Raw genomic sequence first — 24,129 nt, 5'->3', positions numbered from 1 at the left:
AAATACTTTTGCTTTGTTTTCCTAACAACTACCCCTTGCCTTCAGACATAATAAATAACTTGGTAAAACATGCATTAACTAAGTGATGTAACATGAATTGAAATTTGTGTTTTGGTCTTGTTGATTCTCACCAATTCTTGATTAAACTCACCAGCTCAAGTAGCTGCCATATTCTAAGAAGGGCTCCACCACTGACTGTGGTCTTTCTGAATCAGTCTCTGGTCTCTTTGCTGGAGGCTCCATCCTGGAACTGTGTCCCTAGCAGCAAGGACGCTGGGAGAGAGTACTTTGGGTGGTAAGAGTCAATGTGAAACTCTTAAGCGTTTTAAGAGACATTAGGTCTCTGAATATGACAAACTTTGACAATCATGTGGAAGGACTTGTCCTAGGGAGGCTTGGGTGACTGTTTCTAACCACCTCAGCAGATAGCCATGGCTCCCCTGTCCTCTGGAGGAGCGTATGATATTGAGAACCAGTACCTTCCAGCCGGCTCTAAAAATGTGGTTCCCTGTATCTACGTCACTGTGGTAAAGCACTACCTCTTTAAGTGGGAGTATCCTAATTTCAGCCAGTTTTTCAGAAAAGTTAGCAGAAAGCAATCATGGTTTCACAACTTAGCAAAGCTTTCCTTTTTCTGCGGTTACTACTGCCCCCTACTGGAGGATGTTAAAAGCGCTCATTGGTTGTTGGGCCCTATAATGCTTCAATAGCAGGATCCTGTGTGTTTAAGCCATGCATCTATGCCAAGGCTCCACAAACACGAGGCCGTGAGGTTACACCCCATCAGGTCATTTCCCTGTGGCCCCTGCTTAGATGCTTATGGCCACAGTCTTCAGTGTGTGCGCCTTTGGTAGTCTGGATCTCTTATCCCAGGGTGCTGCTTTTAGAGTTGGAATTGGTATTTATCAACATCAACCCTCCAAACCTCCCACCCAAGGCTAGTTGCTTTCTCATTTACTCAAGATATTTGAGAATAGGTACAGCTGGAAACTTGGGGCTGATTGGGGCTAAGTACACTGGATTCTGATTGGTCTTGGGGGGAAAAACCCCTTTTCACCTAATACCTTCCTATTTTTAGGTGAAAGGTTTAGAACTTGGCCCTCATGGGATGGCAGGAGTAAAATAACTTTATAGGTAGCAATTTATCAAGTGAGTTATGTCTGGGGTGGCCCAGTCTAGTGCATCTCAGACTGTCTGATACAGGGACAGTTTGTTTCTAATCCGTCACGGGTCGACAGTTTAAGACACAGTAAACTATCAGAAAAACCAAATTCTGTAAGACTTAATAGACATAAAACTACACTTGCTAAACACAAAACAAAGGGAAGAAATGTGTATCTTATTCTTTATCACTTATTTAAATAATTACAGAATGATAGGTAAGTGAAAGTGTGGTACAATTTATTGCACTAAATGTTATGTAGAATGAATATTTTACATCAGTACTTCAAGTGCTCAGTTAATGTGACAAGTGAGTTTGCTTCTTAACTTAATCTAGGTTGGATTGACAGCAAAGTTACTCAGAAGGGGTAACGTAACTAAACTACCGTGTCTTGTTTTAATAACTTTCCTAATAGGGATACTAGTTTCACATGAGTATGTTGATCAGAATGAAAGAAGACTAAAGGCTCATGGAAGGCTCAGGAGATAACAGCCAAAATAAATCAAGGAATGCTATATTTAAAAAAAAAGCCTCACCTTCAATCCTTCATTGCTAGCCAGTTACAGGTTTATCCTGTAAAGCTATGGTTATCTTTCTGCAATATAAATGGGTTCCAGATCTGAATTTCTTATGCATGGGTCTCTTGATAGAAAGCAAAATTCAAAATGTTCTACTTCAAAAGGTGTTGGGTTTTGCAGATGTGCAATATCAAGAATCCCTGCTTCACTGAATGTCAAGTGATGTAACACTTAATAGCTTCATTGTTCCAAGAGTCTAACTTTTGTTTATACTCCATCTTACCTGTAACTTGCATACCCATCTTGATATTAGGGAGCTTTTGGAGACTGTTGGTATGGTTTGGAGATGAGGGAGAATGTGGATGGCCCCTTATCTGCTCATCCACTTAGATCATTCTGTCAATGAGGTTATTTCACTCTTGGAGGAATGTAGGTTATGGATAAACGATGTCAACTATTAGAGCTATAGCTTTTGGAGTCTCTTGTGGCTTAGGAAGGACTAAAATTTGAGAAGGATCTTAAAATTGTTGGAAAATGGAAGTTGCCAAGATTTCATAAGGGAAAGATTCAAAAGTGGTTAAATCTTAGAGATGGCTACACTTGGGATGCCATGCTCAAATTCCCTTGTGTGACTATGCCAGGGAGTAGCTTGAAGAGTTCTAGCCACCTCCTCTTCCTCCCATGATAGCCCTCAGTCTGCTTTCTCTTCTTTGACAAGGTAATCGGTTCTTGCTCAGTTAATGCAGCTTGATATGTGAACACGGTCTCAAGCCATGAGTGCACTTCCCTGCAAACGAGGCTATCATTCCCTAAAGCTCTCCTATATGGGAATTCCAGAGATGCTGTTTTTCCATGGAATAATCTGAGTTTTGCAATGAGGCAACATAATCTGGGGATGAGAACACAAATTTGGCACCCTGGCCTGAGCTGGAGTTCTAGATGTGTCATCTTACTGTGTAACCCATTGGCAACTAAATTACCCCTCACCAAGCCTCAGTTGTCTGGTTAGAAATAGGTACAAGGGTGGTTGGGATTAAACTAAGTATACAGAGGATGTTTTACATAGGATGAGGAAATAGTTGATCATTCCGGAAGTTGGGAGACTTACTTTTTGGGCTAATAACAGGACTTAGTATGCAGCCATAACTGTCTGAGATTCTTTGATAGTAAAGAGAATGGAGGTCAGAAAGTTACTAAAATCTAGAGCCTGCACAGAAGGATGTTTGTAACATGCCGCTCACAAAACTGGAACACAGTCCCATAGCCCAGTATTCCAGCACAATGCTTTCAAATCGTTTTAACTCATGGCCCACGTGGAAAATACTTGTATAGCCCACACTCTGGAGGGGATTTAGAAAGCTAGATGAAGTTGCTAATGGTCGAAGTCCGCAGTTCTCCCAAGGAATGAGAAATCTGTATCATATACCAGTCAACCCACTGTGCTGCGACTCACCAGCTAGGAAGCTCTGCTCAAGGGTATTCTGTTTAGAGAAAATGTCCCTGAAGATGGGGAAAACTTACTTGAAAAACGCAGCATGTTTCAGACTACATTCTGTACACTGGGGAAATTTTAGAGGACAAGGTGGTTATTAAACATGAATAATTGTTGCTGGTGGGAAGGCAGAGGGTGGGCAGGAAAGATGACTTGCTTGGCTTTCAGTGTCTTGAGTTTCCCGTCTTTTCACTGGTAAAGCCGCGTAGCTCTAACTCGGGATCTAGAGCCAATACTATTAAGTTAGAACATGGAGAGCCAGCAGTGGTCACTTAGCATTAAGTCAGATCTGCTGTTGGTCCTACAAACTTCTTCCGCCCATGTTCTAAACTCATATTGAATGCCACATCCCAGAACTGGATCCCTGGTTAGAGCCCCATGTCCTCCAGGACTGTGGCAATATACTATACAACCTACCCAGGAACAGTGGCTGTCCCTGAAACATAGCTTCCATGTGTAGTATCATGTCTTGAACACCCCGGTACAGCTTGTTCCACCACTGAACTCTACCATGAATTACTTCTGACCCGGTTAGGTTGCTTCTTCTGAGGTTCTCTTGATCATCTATAAAACGGGAAGGATAAGGCTGGATTAGATCTAAGTTGTCTTCTACTCAAAATTGGACTGATCTTGGGATTTCTTTTGGTGGAATGGAAGGTCAGGGAAAGAAGGTAAATGCGAACATTTCAATACAATGTACCATATAATGTACCATCTGGATATAATGAGTCACGTCTTAGTAATTCCACCTTGCTCAGGTCTTTGATCAAACAGTAGGTATAAGTCATAACTGAGGCATGCTGCAGACATGGGCTTTGGGGCCTTCCTCATGCCTGCCTGTATAAGAACAGCTATGACTAGATCTCTTTTCTATATTGGGCTTTCTCTAAATTGTCATTTGAAGACAGGATTCAACACTGAAGTTTGTAAAACCCCGGTACATAATTAGTCCGTATCAGAACTGACGTCTGAGACTAAGCTGGCCAAAGTTTGCCTGGTGGTGAAAGATTGCCTTGTATTCAAGACGGGGGCTAGAGAAGGAACATGGAATTAGTTACCCTCAAGGGAAAAGAAAGGATGGGACTCCTAGACTAACTAGCAAGGGGAACAGTGAAACATTGGATACACGGGAGCTGGGGAGGACTTGAGGTAGTGACTACTGGTTTGAGTGGTGCCAGAAGACCATGTAGAATTAAAGAGTAGGCAGTGGAATGGCAGGGAGAAGCCCACTTTGTACCCACTCGGTCATATGTTGCTTGCAGTGCTGACTATAGTCATATCTTTAGCTGCCGTGGGTTGACCAAATTGTACTGTAGGCAGAAAACTCCAAGTAGCATTGTCCAGAAGGTTTATATTCAGGGAAAGGAAAGAGTTGGGGGTATGTAATGACTGGTAGGGTTTCAAGCATTGTAGCAGCCTAGAAGTAATTGTTGATCACATGAAAGGAAAACTTCAGTCGGTTCTCGTGCAGTGTTGGGAGTCAGCTGTTGGTTCCTTGAACAAAGGACAAAAATATTCAAGGAAGAAAACCCAGTGAAGTTACCAAGTTTACAATTAAGTCTATTCAAAAGTCAGTCTTGGCACAAATCTGCAGGGTTCTCATCCATAGTCGTCAATATTTTAAAAGTGTGAGGTAAAACCTTTGTTAGTTGGCAAGTTATGGGAAAAGTCTTAGGGGCTTCATTTGTTTCTTATTAGGGCTAGTCAAGGCTGGCTACTCTAAAGCTCATACTGTCTTTTGTGGGTGGGTAATTATGTCAGTCTTGCTTTCCTAGTATCTGTTGGGTTGTGTATTAAACTGTTTGAGGGGAAAAAAAATCTGGCTCACAGGGTAGCTTAGCTGTCCCTGTGAAATAGAACTACTCTTTTCCTTGAAATACTAGGAAGTTCCATTCTAGCTTTTGCTTTCCTTCCTATCTCCTTACTCAGTTTTATCCAAGAGAAGAGGAGGATTGGGTTAATGAGACTGGGAATAACTTATGGGGCATATGTAGCTGAACCCTTCTCTTTGGCTTTCAGAACAGTCTTCCCTCTCTAGTTTCTGTATGGAAGACCTCACTAAGCAGGGTTTCTCCATCTTATGGCAGAAAGTTTACTCAGCCTGACTCAGGGGGACCATTTCTTGTGAACTTGGTTCTCTGATCCAGTGTAACTAACAAAGCTAGTCTGATTCTGTGACCTCTGGTCTAGTTTTCAATAGGTTCAGAACAACCTGGGGGAAGTGAGGTGAAGGGCACCTCGAACACCAACCTGAATTGCTATGGTGGTATGACAAGATAGTTTGGAGAGGCACACCAGTTACACATTGCTGCTGGTCCAATATCTGTGGGTCCATACCAGTGTGCAGAAGAGTTGAGGCCAGGCTAAGGGTTTTCAAGGCTCCCAGGTTCCTTGTGTGGGCCAGGTGACAATGTGTGAGCAACAGCAGAGCAGTGGTGTCAGCCTCCCCTCCATGAGGATACCATGGGGATACCATGATTTCAAGCAGTTACTGTAAAGGTGGAGTCAGAGCTGGAACTCAGCCAGGTCCTAATGCATATGGAAGTTAGTCTAGTGTCTTTGGGCAGTGGAGTCGGTCAGGTTCTGGTAACGTGCTCTACCATAGAAACTTGAGACAAACATTTCTTCCCAGACATGCTGGTTTGGGCACGCAGCGTCGTGGATTCCCAGGATAGACAAGGATCTACTCTTATCTCCTGAGAGAATAGGCTCTGTTATCCGCTAGGTCTGGTCTGATCAGAAGGTCTTAGGATATTGGACAGCTTCATGCACCATAATGAGAGTTGAAGATCATGTCCATAGCTCCCTTTCCCATGCTTCTAGTTCTTAACTCATTTGTCAGAAGTACGTTCATAGCAGCAGAGTCTAGACCAGGGATTGTTGGGAGGAAATCCCCTCTAAGGTCTCAGACTTTGGTTTCTGCCGTAAGAGGGAACGTCGGGTTGGGTGGGTTAAATTGAGGGCAGAAATGAAATACTTCCAGGAATACCTCTGCTGTGGCCAAGTCAGGAAAGGAGAGATTATACTGGCAAGATACCTGAGATACTGTTGGGGAAAGCTTTCCTATCTTGGAAGAAGTGACAAAGATTGAGGGTCAAGAGGGCCAAGCTTCTGGCCGGAACCTAGTACCTCTTTTGAGGTGGCAGAGGCATGGTTTTAATTGTCCTGCAAAACTGCTTTAGTAAGCCAGGAGAGGTTCATCTGTTAGATAACAACATGACTCTCAAGCCTTGTGGGGTAGAGATACTTTGAAAGTCTCCAGTCACAGTAAGGAGTAGCGTGAGACCCCAGGTTCTAGGGATATAGAAGATGGTGTAAAAAGGATTCTTCCTTTGGACAAATTTCAGGAAATAGTGTGGACTGGCTTAACTATGGGTTGTGGCCAGTTTCTTGTCTTGTCTAAGGTATGAGAATAAAAGTCTCTCTTGGATTCTATTCTACATCTCATGGTCTGTGGTTAGGAGAGCACAGAATGTGGGTCTAGAAGGCATGAATTCAAAGAAAGGCAGTCCTAGCAGGAAAAGGAGGAGGAACGTCCCTGCTCCATCAGTTTGGGTCTTTTGGAGTTAAAAACCCAAGAGACTTAATGGGCATAATGTCTGTCGGAGGAAAAAGGGGAGACGGAACAGGAACAGAGAATCTTTATACTTCCTTGCAGGTGTAAGATCTGTGAAAGGAGAAGGGGAAAGGGAGATGAGGCAGAGCCTGAGACTGCAGCACAGCTCTGCAGTGTGGCCTCAGCCAGCATAACGCGGAGCTCTAGTACAAAGATGGCCAGTAGAGGAGCCTTGCATCGGATAGAAATGATGAGGCCCTGGTACTGCTCTGTGCTCCCCCTTAGGCTAATTATCTCTGGGAAAAGCACGTTCTAGGCTTGAATGCTGTAGCAGGTCCTGAAGCACTCCAGGTGGAAGCTGTCAGCTGATTCCAATTTTTCTAGTCGGTTCTGTCTTGAAAGGAGACTTGAGTGGCGTGCTGCCTTGGATAGAACACTTCATTCCTTGTACAGATACTTTTTCATACTCGTTTGGGGAGAAACTCCTTCATGGTTTCCATGGGCCCCTCTTCCTAAAAGGAACGTAAGAGGCAGACTGCAGCTCCCACTGCTGTAACTACTCTCTAGGCTGCACTAGTAATATCATCTCCCTCCTCCACTAACCATTCGAAATGTCCCTTAACTTCAGCTATTACCTCGACAGGTCATGATGACAGACATGCCTGAAGGATCTGTCATAGAAACCATTCTCTTCTCAGGCCAGGGTTCCCATGCTTGTCCATTCAATTACAACTGGATAAGAGTACTGAGAAGTATCTGGTTAGATCACCTAAGTTCTATAGACATTCTTTCTTGCTATCACTGTAACACCAGCCTTACCACCTCTTGATGAACTAGGTCAATTATTCTTGTCAAAGTGGTGACTGTATGCTGGTTTCTGGGCACAGAGTTGAAATTACCCTGGTAGCAGGATAGTACTGTTACCGTGAAGTTCAGTGAGACATTCTGGGTCTTTTGGTAAGACTACATATATTTTGTGGACCGTGATCTCTAACCCTGCAGAGCCTAGAGTTGTCAGGGATGAGAATCACAAGCTGCCTTGGTTGGTCACTGGGAGTGATGGTAGGTGGGGCCACTCCTCTGGTTCTAGGATCCATCTAGTTGTCTTATTAGGGATACAGCACCATATAGGTCTCGCTGACACAGTGCATCTACTGGTTCCTGAAAGATGGCGCCCCATCTATGCAAAGTACTGCCTCGGATCTGGTACTTAAGTTGTGCTTTCGGAAGGATATGAGAACACTGAGGCCAGGAGCTTCAGGATGGTGCAATATGTGAAGTGACCAGTGGAGCCCATGGTCATGGGCCCATTCCACACTGTCTTTGCTGTTCATGAACTCTCCTAATCATGCTATCACGTGTGATTCTTTGTGGACTCCATAAGTCCCTGGATAGTGGTGCTGGTTGAGTCTTTCAGGCAGAGAAGCCAAAACCATGCCTGGAATAGGTGTTTATTGCTGTGAGAAGCAACTTCTGGCCCTAGGATGAAAGGTGCTCAATGTATCTGACTTGCCACAAAGTCGTTTCTTGATCCTCTCAAGGAATGCTGCCAATCTGGGACCTCAATGTTGATCTGTTGCTGGCAGGTTGGCCACCCATAAGTGGTAGTAGCTAGACTGGCTCTGGTAAAAGCAAGTCCATGATGTTGGGCCTGTATATAGCCTCTTTCTCTGCCGCTGTGTCCACTTCATTCATGCATCCACTGTGCCAAATATGGTGTGACTGAAAGGCTGGCTAATGTCAGGTGGCAGTCATTGTATCTACTTGGTTATTCAGTAGCTCTTCTGTGGTGAATTCTTACGGGTGGGTGTTAACACGGGATAAAGATCTTCATACTTCATGTCTACCCCAATATGTCCATCTGTATCCCTCTACCAATATCTCCTTCTCTCTCTGTTCTCTTAATGTTTTAGTCTGCTACCTGATAGCTAGGCCATTGCCCATTACCCATGTGTTTATGTACATTCTCACTACATAAGACCCTTTCTCATACTAAGCGGATGACTAATGTACTGCTTGAAACCTCAGACGCTGGGAGCCAGCTAATACTTGGTTGAATTTGAAGTAGTTTAGTCATTCTCCAGTATCAGTTCAGGTTACTCATGGACTGGAATGTAAAATTAAACTGAGATAAGGACCACCAACTCTTTTGCATAGCGCTAATCTTGGCTATCCCCCATGCAGTACTTTTGACTTATCTTGGCTGGGGTAGGGACAGTTTCAGAAACTCGCAATTTGCCTTATCCCCTGTGATAGCTCTTATTTCACATGCCGAGGACCTATGGGGGTTATGCCAAATAGCATGTATATTAACATCGATTATATACTGAGACAGATAATAACTTCTGGGTGGGTTCCCAGATTTATTGGACCAGTTGTCAGCCATACATTGGCCAGGACTTCATTTATTACCTGACTCCTGTATGTCCACACTTTAACATAGGGCTATGGTGTTTTGGATCTCCAGAGGTCAATGCCAACTTAGATCCTATGTCCAATAGTTGAATTTCCCATATTCCAGTGTATATAAATACAAAAAATGGCCATAAGAACAGGTAGCTTTTAAGAACACTTGCCTGCCCAGCTGGTCTGGTCTTCCCACTATACAGCTAGAGTTTCTAGCACTCGAACCCCTGCTTCTGGGGCCATTGACACTAAGGTCAACATGAATAAGGCCTGATCCTGTCTAATGAATCAACTTAACAGGAAGGATAGAACTACAATGGAAGGAGCTTAGTGTGGTGATGACAATAGAGATTACTGACTTTGGTGCCTCTTTAGTATTAATGGGAGTAGAGTCAGGGAAAGAGCCCTAAAGTCTTAAAGTACTGTTACCCCATGTGAAAAGGTAGAGTTCTGGAACTAAGTAGTACAACAAGAGCATTCCATGTAGACAACAAGAGGAAAGTTTATGGAGAACTGCAAGCAGTTTGCTATTGCCATTACCATGCTGGGGAGGGGAGAAGGTTCTTTTAAGAAATGAATGTTAACACTTACCTAAACTGTAAGGGAAGACGCTGGGTGGTTTTAGGCAGGGTAGTATCACGGTCAGACTTGCATCTTCAACATTATAGCAGTATTTCGAGCAGAAAAACTGACTCTCGGAAGTAGAATGGGTGCATCATAAGAGTAAGCAATAATAGAGATCATAACTAGCTTATGGGTTTCTGGTATAGGCACTTCTGAATGTGGTTGTACTGTTAATTCAGCAGAACAAGTTTAGAAAGGAAGAAAACTGCCATTGTCCTATCTGATCTTAGGACTTAGATCCAACAAAATTTAGCTCACGATGGTAGCTCCAATTGGGATATTTCTTGGTGTCGTGTTCAAGACTCAATCTCTCCTGGGGCCCAGTAGTAAGTGATCTGTCTCTGCCCTATTGTAAACCTTGTCTGGAAACATTTGGTATCTTAAATACACAAATCAATGTTCTACTTTGGTATAAACTCTGACCTTTTTAGATACGGTCTTTATTCCCAAAACTCATGTGCTTTGTCCTCTGACCTCTAGATCTTAGACCTTTTCTCCAAACCCTTAATTCTGCCCTACTCACTTTCTCTTCTTGGATTTTTGTCTAACTTTCAACCGGTTTTGTTAGCTGCTTTCAACACTCATCTTTCTGCTGGTAATTCATCCTGGATTATTCTGAAAGTAGCAGATGAATGTTTTGTACCTGGTTGTGACATTGAAGCCAGTCCAGAGTATCTTCATACTACTTCTGTGGCCTGTGTCCTTCCTGGGTTCTCCCAGCTCTGCACTGATACAAAGCCCACACCAGGCACTCTTCTCTAAGCAGACAGTAGACCCAGCAGACTTCATCCTGACTAGTCAGTGCTTTCAGCTAGCACTGAAAATGTGCTGGGAACGGAAAGAGTAGAAATGTCCCAGTGGACTGCTGGGACAGGCCTCTCCCAGAGAGGAAAGGCTACTTTCATACGGTAGAGGAACCTCTCCCACGCTGCCCTTCAAAAGGCAGTGTCAGACTGCCCTAGAGCCCACCCAGGAGCTGTCAAGGTTGGAAACTTCTGGTTCTGCTAACTGGGGTTTGTCACTATTGGGAAGTCTCTTCCCCTGTGTTTGCTGGCAGTGTCTTCTAGGTTGTATGGGGCACCTGATGGGCCGGTTTTTGTACAGTGGACCTGTCTTGCCAGTGTGGGTGGGTTCTAAACTTCAACCTCTATAAACAGGGCCTGTAATGTTTGCTGTGAACATTCAGCTCTTAAAGCTCTGGCAGGATAGTGAGATGATTCTTGGGACGGGACTACTCCAGGACGAAGACAAGCATCACTGTCAGCCTTTTCTGTCATGTTGAGTCATCAGGTTCTGCTAAGCTCAGTGCAGCAGGGCCTAGTTCAGGGAACTGCTGAAGGAATGGCCACCTCCATGGTCTTGGAGGCATCCAGCTGTCCCACAAGGGGAAGTACCAGAGTGGAGTGGGTTATGATGAGAGCAAGAATGGTGGGGTTCCATTTCCCAAATGCCTTGGCTGTGGCCAGTCAAGGGGAGAGCCCTTATCCCCTTGAGGTTCAGTCAGTGGTAAGTTCCCTGCACCCTCAATGGGATTGTTCACCACTTTGAGAGGGGAGGCTGTTCTCCGCCAGCATTATCGGCTATGGTGCTCCATGGGTGGGTTTCATGACTGTATCAGGTATGATCCAGTGAGCAAAATGGAACCCATTCCAGGGAGTTCAATAGACGGAATTTGTCAATAATTAGCAATAGCAAAGGTGAAAGACTGGGGTCACTGGGGTCAGGAAGGTCACTTAGGGATTTTTGCAGGCACTAGGGAATTTGTGAGGCTTCCTTCTCAACGCAGGAAATGCCACATGAGCAGTATCCTGAAACTAAATGGCCTTGACAACCACATGGAATATAAACTGAGGGAGCATCTGAGGAACAGTGAAAATTATGGTGGACTCTAGCCACAACCAAATAGCTCCGGGAAGCTACAGATCACCACGAGTGTTGTTGCTGACCTAGGCACAGGAAGACGGGTAAAACAAAGGCGACCGTGCCAGGACACTCTTCCATTCCAACTGCAGCACTGGGAATTCTACTTAACTGTAGCTTATGTTACTGCTTTGGCCTATATGTCTGGTGCTCATCTCAGCCTGAGGAAACTTTGTCTTTGCTGTCTTCACTCTTCAACTAGACATGAACATACGTGGATCTGATACTGAAACCACCAGTTAGCCTTTGATTTTTCTTGGCAAGATTCTTGCAGGGAAAGATGGCCTACATGTCATAGTTATGTACATGGAGAATTGAAGACTCCTCAGATTATTGTGAAGTGTCTGACATGTGAACCTACCCTTATGAGGAAAGGGGACTCTGAGTCAGAGCCTACAAAACTTTAGGAGTTGAATTATTCAGAATGTGCAGGCAGACTAAGCTGGACCTACTGCTAAGGTTTCTGTCTTGAGGCCTCAAAGCGTTTGGGTTGGTTGGGAAATGGAAGTAGCACATCTGGTTGTGGGGTATTTGCCTTCCAAATCAGAAGGGCCAACTTAGCATTGTTCGTCTTGTAGCAGGCTCTGTTCAGAGGCTGGGTGACCAGGAACACTTCACTTGAACCATGAAAGTTCTCCATTGAGTATTACCAAGATCTGCCCCTGCAGCGGCTCCCTCTGGGCCTGAACCATGGCATTCACAGCTTATCCCACTTGACTTCCTGCCCTTAGCAGCATAACTCTCATGAGAGACCAAGACTGGCGATGCTGGCACTTCATAATCTTGATCCTGCCTTTTGATACTTGGTGTAAGCTTGACTCTGGCCTATGAGACAGAGGTGAACCTGACGTTCTGAGTCCGTCCGTTTTCCGAGCTGGTTGATTGTGTTGTCTGCTCTTTAGTATCTGATTTCCATGGACACTGTTCACACTTCGCCAAATCCCTGGAGGCAGTGAAACTGTCTTGTGACAGCTTCTAATGCATAGGGAAGGGAGTGCGATGGCCCGGAGTGGCTGGCGCCTCCTAAGCCTCTAAATGCTCTTAGTGTGAACCAGGTGGTTCAAAGGGGTGTTCGGCCAGGGCTCGTTTCAGCTGTGGTTCAAGCCTGGCCTGGGTGGCCTCTGTGATCAGGTCATCAGGTGCCGGCACTGAGCTATTAATGGCTGTGAAAGTAATAATCGATTTAACTTCCCTGTTAATGAATCTCAATATTTACTGTTTAATTCCTTAAGTGTTGGAATTAAGTTTTTAAAGTTCTTGCAGATAATTTCTTCATGGAATTATTACAAGAGTGACTTTCAAGGCAACTGTCACGATTAGGAATAAAAAAAATCCTCTGATTCCATAGTCAGTGCTTCATCTCCCACTGTGAACCCTTCAGTGTGTAGCTTCCAATAAACTTCAGCACCTGTTGCCAAGAAATCGTGAAGGCAACCCTTAGCGATCATATAGTAACTTACGGATAATTACAGGACTTCTATATTGCAGTTTTGAATGAATACCTTAATCTAGGTTTCTCTAAAAGTAGATTCTGAGACGAGTTAAAGTGGTTTATTTGGGAGATGGTCACCGGGAACAAATGAAGGAGTCTGGGAGTGAGACAAGATTGAGTAAAGCAAGAAAGGGCGCCCTATGAGAGGAAGCCTGCTATAGGCACCTGGGGCAGCATCCCACTGGGGCCTAAGGGACCACAAAATGTGTGCTGCCAAATTGTTCCTCAGAGGGAGGGGAAAGCTCAAGTACTTCTCACCAGCTACTGTTTTCCTGTTGTTCACTGGTTGGTTGTCTCTGCAAGCAGGCTATCCAGTGAGCAGGCTGAGAAAGCTCCCGTGGTGCTGAAGAAAACCCTTGGGTAGAGAACCAGATGTGGGTGCCTGAGGCAGGAAGCTGAAGGCAAGTGTGGAACTGCAGTGCAGCCACAGGTGAGTGCAGAGTCAAGGAGATAGGGGCTAAAGTATCAAGAAAGCTGATCCTCCATGCCCTGCCTTGCCTTGGAGTACACTCTGTCACTGGTGTGTCAAGGTGGTTGCCGGCCACAATCCCTAAAATGACAGGGTTGGTTGCAAGTTATATTCTGTGTTTCTGCTGTTGGGCTCGGGGATGTAAGACGGTCATTATTTTTCTCACTCATTATAGATTCCCCTTATCCTTGACCTGCAGTCCAGCTGCACTAGATTTCTAGCCCAGTGGAATAACTCACACCTTCATCCCTCCGAGATCTGAGTCCCTGGTTACCTTGACTTTGTTAGGTCATAATTGCTGCCATTCTGCCATCCTCACTGAGCACCAAGACACTCTGCTGTGATTCCCTTCAGTTGTAGACATACTAATCCCCATCGCCAGTTAGTAGCAGCTACCTAAACTCATGAAGTTGAGAACCACTGCCTCTTGCCAGTAAAGCAAACCCTTACCTTCCCTGCTGGGCCAGAGGCTTGAGCCCCAAATGACCAAAAAATAGCCTGACAAGATTTATTAACTATTTTCTGGAAGCTCCCTCCAATCCTTCAACGAAGGATTAATCTCTGAGCCTGAAGCACAACTTCCTCAGGTGTATCCTTGGGAGTGATGCTGAGGGGAGCTAAAATGATTACTACCACTTTCTCATCCGTACATAGAACACATGGGCCTGGGAACAAAGCACCATATAGCAGTCATTGGTTCAGCTTGTGGAGGCCATTCTGGAGGACAGTGTCACCGATCCATAGGTTATTACTAGGCTGGCAACTTGAGCCTTCAGGAAGGCCTTCCTACAACCCGTCTGTAAGACCAGCAGCTTCTGGGTGATGCCATATATATAACGGCCAGTGGATACTATGGTCATGTGGCCCTTGTCTCACCCTCTTAACTGTAAAATGAGTGCTTGGTCCAAGATGGTGGTAGTCATCATCCCTGGTCAGTGCTGCCTCTACAGTGGTTATCGTCATTGACACGAGACACACACGTGTGCAGATTTTGTGCCTGATCTCTTGAATATATGCACATGCCTCTTCCCTGGACTTTGTCCTGATCTTCAAATTCTATTCCTTCAGCACCTATCCAACTCTTCCTCTCATCCCCAAGGTGCATATGTTTGAGCTGAAAGTAAGGAATTGGTGCAAAATAGGGAAGTGGCAGGGTCTCTAGTCTGCCTGTTTCTGCCTACTCTCCGGACATGTTTGAGTCCAATCATGCATGTACCACCTAGCTCTTCTAACATCGATTTTCCTGGGTGAAATGACCTGAGTTCAGGAAAGTGGCCCACAGTCTGAGGCTGCTGCAGAGTCCTCTTATTCAGAGCCCCATTCAAGACTGGCTGCTTTCCAAATCAAGTTTCAACCATCAAAGCACAACCAGTAGAGTGTGTATGTATACACATGTATATATAGTATAAACGTCGTTATAGACATAAAAGGAATTGGCCTACGTGTGGAGGGCTATGTGAGGGCTAAGCAACCCTGAAATTGGCAGAGCAGACAGTCAAGACAAAAAGATCACAGGCAGGCTGGCACTAACAGGTTCAGACCAAAGCCATTGTCCCCAGGCCATCAGGAAAGGAAAATCACGGTCAGGAGGGAATCCAGGGGCACACGTGAAATTTCTTTTGGGAAAGCCACAGCCCTGATGTCAAGGTGATACAATGGATGACATGAGGCTCATGAGATTGTCCAAGGTAATCTCACTACCTTAAAGCCAACTGATGATGGGCTTTAATTACGTCTGCAAAATACCTTCACAGCAATACTTAGTGTCTCCCTAAGTGGGGACTAGAGCCTACCCGTATCAACACACTAAGAAAGCCATCGCAGCTGATAAATGGCTTGGTGTAGTATTTCTAAAGGAAAGTGTCACTTTAACTGTCTAGGGCATTTGCAAGGGACTCAGAGTTAAGAGGTTTTTGTGAAAAGACCTAATACTAAAAGTTGAAGAGATTTAGCTGCCCAATATCTGGAAACACTGCATTGGTGGGCTTTTCGTTGATCTTAAAATATGTAATTGGCAGACTTTAAGTATTAATGTAAATATATAAACCATAATACACTTGTACAACTTAAGGCTTTCATATTACTCCCTTACGTGAACCATTCCTTTATATGAAAATGACTTCCTTCTGATCTGAAATTTTTCCGATGGATGAGTTGCCTTTTCAACTACCAAACTGGTAAGCACTATCTACATTGATTCAAATCAGTTGTATATGGGATTCTGTGGGACTGCTTCTAGTGTAGTGTGGTCTGGGGAGTTGGGGAGATGAACATGGAGGGCAGCACTCTAGCTCATTAAATGTTTCCTTGCTTGTGAGTCCGAGGTTCTTCAAGCAGAAGGTGGTCATGATGGTGGTGATGCCTATAATGATGAAGCTTCCCATTGCTGAATGAACCATCATCTGGTCCTGCTGGGAAGTAGAGTGGTGGTGGAGCTAGTTATTCCTTAGCAGAAACTCAAACTCAGCAGGCATCGCCCCATACGCCAGGTTCTTGGTATGGATTGTTGAGTCCTAATGGAAGAAAGGAATTTCCTGTTGTTGCTGTAACAAATTACCACAAAGGGGCTTAAAATAGTACATTTACTATCTTAAAATTTGAGAAGTCAGATCTGAAACAAGTCTCAGTAGACTAAAGTGGAGATGTGGGTAGGGCTGCATACCCTGCCGGAGGTTCTAGACAGCAGATTCAATCTACTTTTCTCCAGTTACTATCAGCTGCCTGTATACCTTGGCTCATGGCCTCCTTCCTTCTAAAGCCAGTGATGGCTAGCTGGGCCTTTCTTACATCCCATCACTCTGGCACTGACTCTTCTACTTCCCTTTTCCATGGTTAAGACCCTTAAGATTATACTGGTCCCAGTGGGGTAATCTCCCTATTTTATGGTCAGCTGATTAAGATTGCAGATGGAATTAAGGTTGCTGATTTTTCCCCTTGCTGTGCAACCATAATACATTCACAAGTTCTGGGAGTTAGGATGTAGACATCTTTGGAGGCCATTCTACCACCACAGAGGGGATGGGAAGCTATCTCCACCTGGGAAGGGGCAGGTGCTCATGAAAGGAGTCATGTGAGTGCAGTCCACAGTGTTGGTGCGGCCCTTGGGGATCTATGGTGGGCACTTTCACCGTGGCAAGGACTCCAAAGGCCCTGGGTGATCCCTGGACGTGGAGACCGAAGGGCACAATACTGAGACCCAGTAGGTCTGTGGCTACTTTTGGGAAAAGTCATGGTGTTACTTTGTTTCTCCTTCTCTTTGACCTGTGAGCTCATCCTGGGGTTCGCATAAGGTGCCTGGTGCTTCCACTGTTTGGCTGCAACCTGAGGTGCTGGGACTTGGTACGTTCTACCACCTGTGTTCAGATTAAAAAAAAAAAATAGGGGTTAGAGAGAGGTGCTTAGATTCCTCCCTTGTGCCTGATCATTGTGTGTCTCCTTAACCTTGTGTCCTTCAGCATTCCTGTCTTTGTGGATTTTGAGTGGTTTCTTACTCCAGACTTGTCTGTGACCTTCAGTGTTCAAATTGCCCCTCTTTTCAGTGGAGCCGCAAATAAATCCATGGGTTTTGACTAGGACAATAGGGCCTGGTCAGCAATGGTTAGGAATATCTTTCCTGAGTGCCTTCTGGTCTTTGTCATCGTTACTAACATGGTTTCTGGAGTGGAACAGGGAAGCCGAACTGCCTGGGTGATCCATATGGGCTCTAGAACTTATCTCAATTTTTAAAATAAAAATTTAATGTGTACAATGATATGTAAACATAGTAAAATGATTAAAGTCAAGCTAATTAACATATCTTAATTAACTACGCATTGTTTTGTGATGAGAGGACTTAATGTACTCTTAGCAAACTTCCAGTATTAACATACAGCTCACGAACTATATTTATCTCTAGACTTACTCATCCTGCAGAACTGCAACTCCATGCCCTTTGACCATCTCCCCGTTTCCCCCACCTCCCTGCCCCTGGTAACCACTATTCTGCTCTCTGCTTCTGTGTGTTGGACTTCTTTAGATTCTATATATATAATATATATATATATAAAACATATATGCAGGATCTCGCAGGTTGTTTTCCTTTCTGTGTCTACTCCGGAACTCATCTTGTAGCATCACTAATATCTAGTAACAAAGAACTGGCAGGAAGAGCTGTGTTTGGTTTTGTTGAATCTTCATGGCAGGAAGTACTTGTAAGAAGGGGAACAAAAGATGACCGCATTAGTCTCTGAACGGGTCTGTTCTGATAGCTGTAGTAGGCTCTACTGTAGAGCAATTTTCCAAAAGACAGGGAGTTGATCAGTGGATCAACTTAATGGAGTATCCTTAATGGAGTGTTGCACTGGAGAGGATTGTCTAGTACTGTTGACTTTGTTAGGGTGACTTGCATTAGAGATGGGGACTTAGTGTTACATATCCATTCATCTTAGGATATTTATTCACCACTTTAACAGATGTAAAAATCATGAGCTTGTTTTTCTCCTGAAAGTTTGTGTTTAGTAGTTGCTCCATAGGAATGGTTCTGTTCTTCCGGACCAATCACAGATTTGGGAACCATCTATCTGAAGCATCATCCAGGGCATTTCCCTCTTGAGTTGTCACAGATGGCTTCTCATAACCATCTCTTTTCCAGACAGTGGGAAAGGAACCAAAAGCAGGTGGCAGGTCTGCAGCTTCTTTCCTATAGGCATGGACTGACATTTGCACTTAATTTCTGTTGACATTCATTGCCCAATATCTAATCATGTGGTCACAACTAGATGAAAGGCTGGTCATGTAGTCTTAGCTTGGGAAGTTGTGTGCCTCTGTAAACATGAGGGACTCTTACTAAAAGGAAGAAGAAAATGAATATTGGATAACCAGTAGTCTGTGTACTATCCTGTATTGAAAGGCAAACTCCCTGATTTGGAATCCAATTGAACTATAGTCTGTAACGAGATGGTAGAGGAAATCTGGGCAGGTGGGCTGTCACATCTATAGTGCGGTGCGCTGATCTTGTCTAACCTCTAAGGTTAGCTATCTGGCATAGGGCTCAATCTGGCTTTGAGTGTAGTGGTCAGATATTTGCTACTGTGAAGTTTAAGTGGAGTTCTACCACTGAGGAACCTCCTGTTGAAACATTACCAAGAGCGTTTGGGCCTATGGAGTGCCCGTCACTGTTGTTCAGGTCTTGGCCCCTGAGGCTGATTTTGTCTTCAGTCCTTCACTAGCATGCAGGTAAAGCAGCTACATGTGGCTCGGCTGCTTGGCCTGGACAAGTTATAGTAGTAACCCCTCTGTATTTGACTTGTTTTCCTTGGCCGTAGAGATGTGAACAGAGAGCTTGGATATGAGGTTAGTCAGTCCTGGGGAGGACAGGATGAAGTAGCAGGAAGTAACTCATTTTCTACTGTGAGCCTTCTGATAGGCCTGGACTTCATGGTGTGGGTTTTATGTTCCAATCCCTTGGGCAATTTTATGTTACATGGAAATGGAGCTATGCTTGTGGGTGTCCTTGTTGGGGCTTAGGTATCCTGGGTGAGTTGAGATGATGTGTGGGGGATAACATTAACAGCTTAACGAGTTCCTTTTCTGATCTGGGGCTCTCTGGTGGTCATTCCAAAGCTGATCTTAGAGGGTGGAAGGCGAGGGAGTAACTTGTGCCTTGTGCTGGGCCTAGTCCTCAGCACCACAGAGTCCACTAACATTGGTCTATTGGTACTGGTGGCACTTGGGGTTCCTTTGCCTTGAGGAGAAGGATATAATGTGCACTTGGAGAAGAGTTGGACCCAACTACTTTAAGGCTGGACCTTTCAAATCAGGTTCAGAACCTCTGTGGTATTCATTACTGGTTGACTAACACAGCAGATTCCCAACACCTTTTTATTGTCTGCCTTCAACAAAGAGGTGGTGAAAACTAAGTATATTGCTACATCTAGCTTCAAGAAGAGCTGAGAAAGTGAGTTAATGAGACACAAACATAGCTATACTGGAGGGCTTCTGGGAAAGTTATTTCTTAGTTGATTAAAAATCAAATAGAAAAGTCTTTAGTTCTTCTCTGTATTTCTGCCGTCAATATCATTGTGATAGCTGGAGCTCAGCACCATATTGTGCCTAAATTAAGAGCATGTTGGCAAGTCAACATGATAAAAATGTAGGAGAGGATGGAAGGAGCCTGGGTCCTTAGACACCCATAAGCAGCAGAACTGTCAGTAACTGCTATCTCCAGCCTTGCTGTGTGTGGAAAACTGATGTTTTTAAGCCAAAGTGGTGGTGTTCTATGTAAAACCAAATGATAAATTAACTGGAAAACCACTGTGGGTGAAACAGATTCTTGGTTACCTATTACCCCTTAATTCGCTTCTACCAAAATGGCTTCATAAAGTCCAAAAGGGGACTTTATGAAGAGGGACAGGGTCAAATCTCCTGCTTTAATGCCTTAACACAGCTTTCTGTTGGGGAAGAATGGCCGTTTATGTATGAGAGGCAAAAAGTAGACATACAGGCCTAGCATGCCTCGATATCTTATGCCAGGGTGAATAAAAATTTCCCATCCTTCCTCTACTTCAAATGATCTGAACTCTTGACCCCAGTTAAGTTTGTCAATGTGTCATTTGACTCAGTGTGGAGCTAAGGCTACTTTCAGGTAAAATCAGTTAAGATTTCACTCCTGTTGAGAGTTTTCCAGAAAGCAGACCCTGAGAAAAGGATTTGGTTGGGAGTCATTTATTGGGGAAGTGTTTCCAGGAACACAGGAAGTGAGACAGGGATGGCAGGTATGCCAATAGCTACATTAGTGAGTAGGTGACCACTGTGGCAACTTGAGCCAATTCTGCTCAGGACTGCCTGGTGGGACAGTTCTGAGGAATGAGCTATGCAGACTGCTAAGGGGCAGGGCACAAACACCTGCCTCGCACTGGCTGGGGGACTCAGGCCCAGCATTCTTGGGAAGCGTGGTCCTGTGTCGGGAGAACACAGGTCGAGAGACACAGGAAGTCATTGGCTTGAGGAAGTGTGGGCAGGTGATTGGGGTGGGTCTGAGGTAATAAGCAAGAGGAGCTGACCGTCTGCACAATCTACCTCTTAAACATTTGGATCCACTTGTGCCCCATATTGTTCACTTGTCTTGACTGGTTACCATCTTGAATCAAGCTTTACAAGGAAACCTAAAATTTGGCAAGCTGCTGTCACTACACCTGCGTCTAGCCCTTAGACTGTAATGGCTATGTTAGTCTCCCTCTTTACACATTCTAGATTTCCCTCTGCCCCTACCAGTAGTTCAAATCAGGATGTTTAACCAGTAGAGTTGCCAGACCATGAGAGGTCTTGGCACATGGTTACCTTGTTCTTGTCAGGTCATGGTTGCTGCAATAACTGTACTTTGTCCCATCCATGGTGGCAATAAGAGCTACTCCATCAACCTCACAAGCCTAGACATAGTCCCCTTTTTTGTAGCAGAAACCATTTTTTTTTTGTGATCATCTGCAACATTGACTCCTGCCATATTAGTAACTCCTTTGTTTGCTGGTCTGCTCGCATGAGGGTGCCCAGTGTGACCAATTGTAGCTTTAGGTTCCATGGAACACATTCTTCTGGTGGAAGTCTACCTGTCCTGGGGATAATAACCTTTAATTTCTGCAGTGCCTGAAGTTGGAGATGGGTACTTTATCAAGCTGTCTTGAGGTATAATGGTCACAGGAGACATATTACTTCTTCCCATTGGTTGTGGATACAGTGGGTAGCTCTTGGGGGCAAAACACTAAATAATGGCTATTTCTTCAACTTTGAGTGTAATTTGGTGGATGTGGTTGATTTGGGGATAGAAGGATTGATTTGAATCCAGGTGAAACATGTCCCTGATTAGTCAGACACAAAGGGACTAAGACCCTTGATAACAGGAAGCCAACATGGGAAAGCTGGTAGCAAAGGCTTCTGAGCCCAGGTGGTCCCAGTCACATACCTCCCTTCTAGACTGAGGCTTATGTTGTCTGTAGCATCTGGTCAAGTGATCACCTATCTCCTTGAGGCCTTTTACCTCCTCCAGGAAGTGCTGATTCAGGAAATCACAGGAGTGGGCATTTTCATTGTTAGCAGAGCCCAAGCTATGTGGATCCAGCAGGGCCAGGTTCAGATCTTTGTCCAAGGCATACAGGATGTGATCCCGTTCATTCTGGAAAGAGGGTAAAACTGGTGAACTCACTTAGCAACTTGAGGATATTTTCAATATCTTCACAATTCTCTTCTGCCAGGTCCCAGAGAAAGCAGCTCATGCTCTCTAGGATCACATCCTTGCGGTCAAAATAGAAGCCCTGTAGTTGGTTGATAGAGGGTTTTCATGCAAACTGACTAGCTGGCTGGCAGCATCATCTGCTTGGATGGAACTACCTTGGAGTACATGGAAGATTGTGATGAGAGGCAGGTGCTGTGAAAGACTTAGCTGGGACAGGGCCTGGCTAGGAGTGTGGAGTGGGTGTGAAGTTGAGCTCTCTAGAAGCAGACTGTAAGATGAGAATTTGAGAGGACACACAAGCAGACAAAACTCCACAGGGTCATAGAGAAGTAAGATGGACAAGAGGAGGCAAAACAAGGCTATGATATCAGGTAGCGTCATATTTGGTGAACATAGGTCAGTATTGCGGAGACCTCTGGAGACAGTATAGATCATACCTCAGTTGTCTTGAAAAGGGAGAGGCACACGAGATCTAATAGGGATTATTTGTTGGCTGTTGGGGTGCTCCAAAAAATTTCAGAACGTTTGTTCCATAGATTATAGTAAAACCTTCAACTGTGTGGATCATGAAAAGGTATGGGCAGCTCTGAAAGAAATGGGTGTGCCTCAGCACTTGATTGTCCTGATGCATAACCTGTATCGTGGACAAGAAGCCACTGCCAGCACAGAATGTGGAGAGACAGAATGCCTTCCTATAGGCAAAGGTGTCAGATGGGTGCATTTTATCTCCCTATCTGTTTAATCTGTATGCAGAACATATAGGAAAGACTGGACTAGACTCAGATGGAGGAGTGAAGCTTAGTGAATGAAATAACAATCTAAAATACATAGACAACACAGTCTTACTGACGAAAGCAGCAATGACTTGAAACTTGTAAGTGAAAGAAAGTGCCAGAGCAGGACTGCCTTTGAACATCAAGAAGACAACGTTGTGCAGTTCTGTAGTCACGATTAACATAGACAGTGAAGACATTGAAGTTATTTTGTTGACCTTGGTTCAGTCATCAATTTAGAGACTGTAGCCAAGAAAGCAAGAGAAGACAGATTTGGAAGGGCAGCAATGAAAGAATTAGGAAACATCAAATATAAGGAAATGTGGTTAGAGACTAAGCTAAGATTGTGTATACTCTCGTATTCCAATTACTATGTTCAGATGTGAAAGCTAGAGAGTGAAGAAGGCTGATGGAAAAAACGTTTCCTTTGAAATAGGGAATCGGAGGAGAGCTCTATGGATACCGTGGACTGCCAGAAAGGGGAACAAGTGAGTCCTCGAGTTCATTAAGCCTGAACTATTGCTGGAGGCAAAAATGATGTAAAACTGAGGCTGTTCTAAAACTTGGGGCACATTATGAGAAGGCAGGATTCTTTGGAAAAGACAATGCTGGGAAAAGTAGAAGCCAGCACGAAAAGAAGACCAAACATGAGAAGGATTAACTTCATAAAAGAAGCTATAGGCTTGAGTCTACAGAAGACAGGACATTGTGGACATCACTCATTCGTAGGGTCTCCAGGAGTTGGAGGTGACTTGATGGCACATAACAATAACAAGGTCAACGTGGTAGAGAACCTCTGGAGTGAGTATAGATCATACCTGAGTTCTTCTAATCAAGGGAAAGGGAACAAAAGTACTGATGCCATCTCACCCATCCCTCTTGGACTAAAGCTTGCCACTGGAGGGGCAAAATTCCCAGGCCCTTGGGCTCTCTTCAGGCAGCTTCTCCCTGCTCCCAGCAAATACAGATGTGCTGGTTCTTGGCAGTCAAATCACCAGGAGCTATTGTGTCTGAAATTGGGAGGACACCAAGGGGATGTGAGCTCAGCACTGACAGCCTCTGACAGGGTTCCTTGAATCCTGGAGCTAGAAATGGGAACCCACAGTGTGTTAATTCCAAACGCTACTAAATAAAGAAGTAGATCACCCATTCTAGACATGTTATTGAGTCATCAACTTAAAATGAGGCCAAGTGTGGTAGTTTTACTTTAGGATCCCCAGAAACAGATCGTGAGATATTTGTGTAGAAGTGATAATGGAAGTATTCCCAGGAGATATTAGTGAAGGAGTAGAAGGCAGAACAGGAGTTGGCAAGGAAGCCAAGAACACCTGTAACCTCTGGCAAAGTCCTGTGCACTATATTACCTGTCTGGATCCCATAGGGGAGCACAGACTACAAGTAACACTCAGTTGTGAGTTGTACTTTCAAATCCATGTATCTGAGAGTGATTAGTTAAGAGCCACCCATATTTGGAGGAGGAGGGGAAGTGTAAATCCTCAGGAACTTCTGGG

Source organism: Equus asinus, chromosome 3 (assembly GCF_041296235.1).
Source record: "Equus asinus isolate D_3611 breed Donkey chromosome 3, EquAss-T2T_v2, whole genome shotgun sequence".
Taxonomy (NCBI): domain Eukaryota; kingdom Metazoa; phylum Chordata; class Mammalia; order Perissodactyla; family Equidae; genus Equus; species Equus asinus.
Note: the sequence above shows the minus strand (reverse complement) of the source record.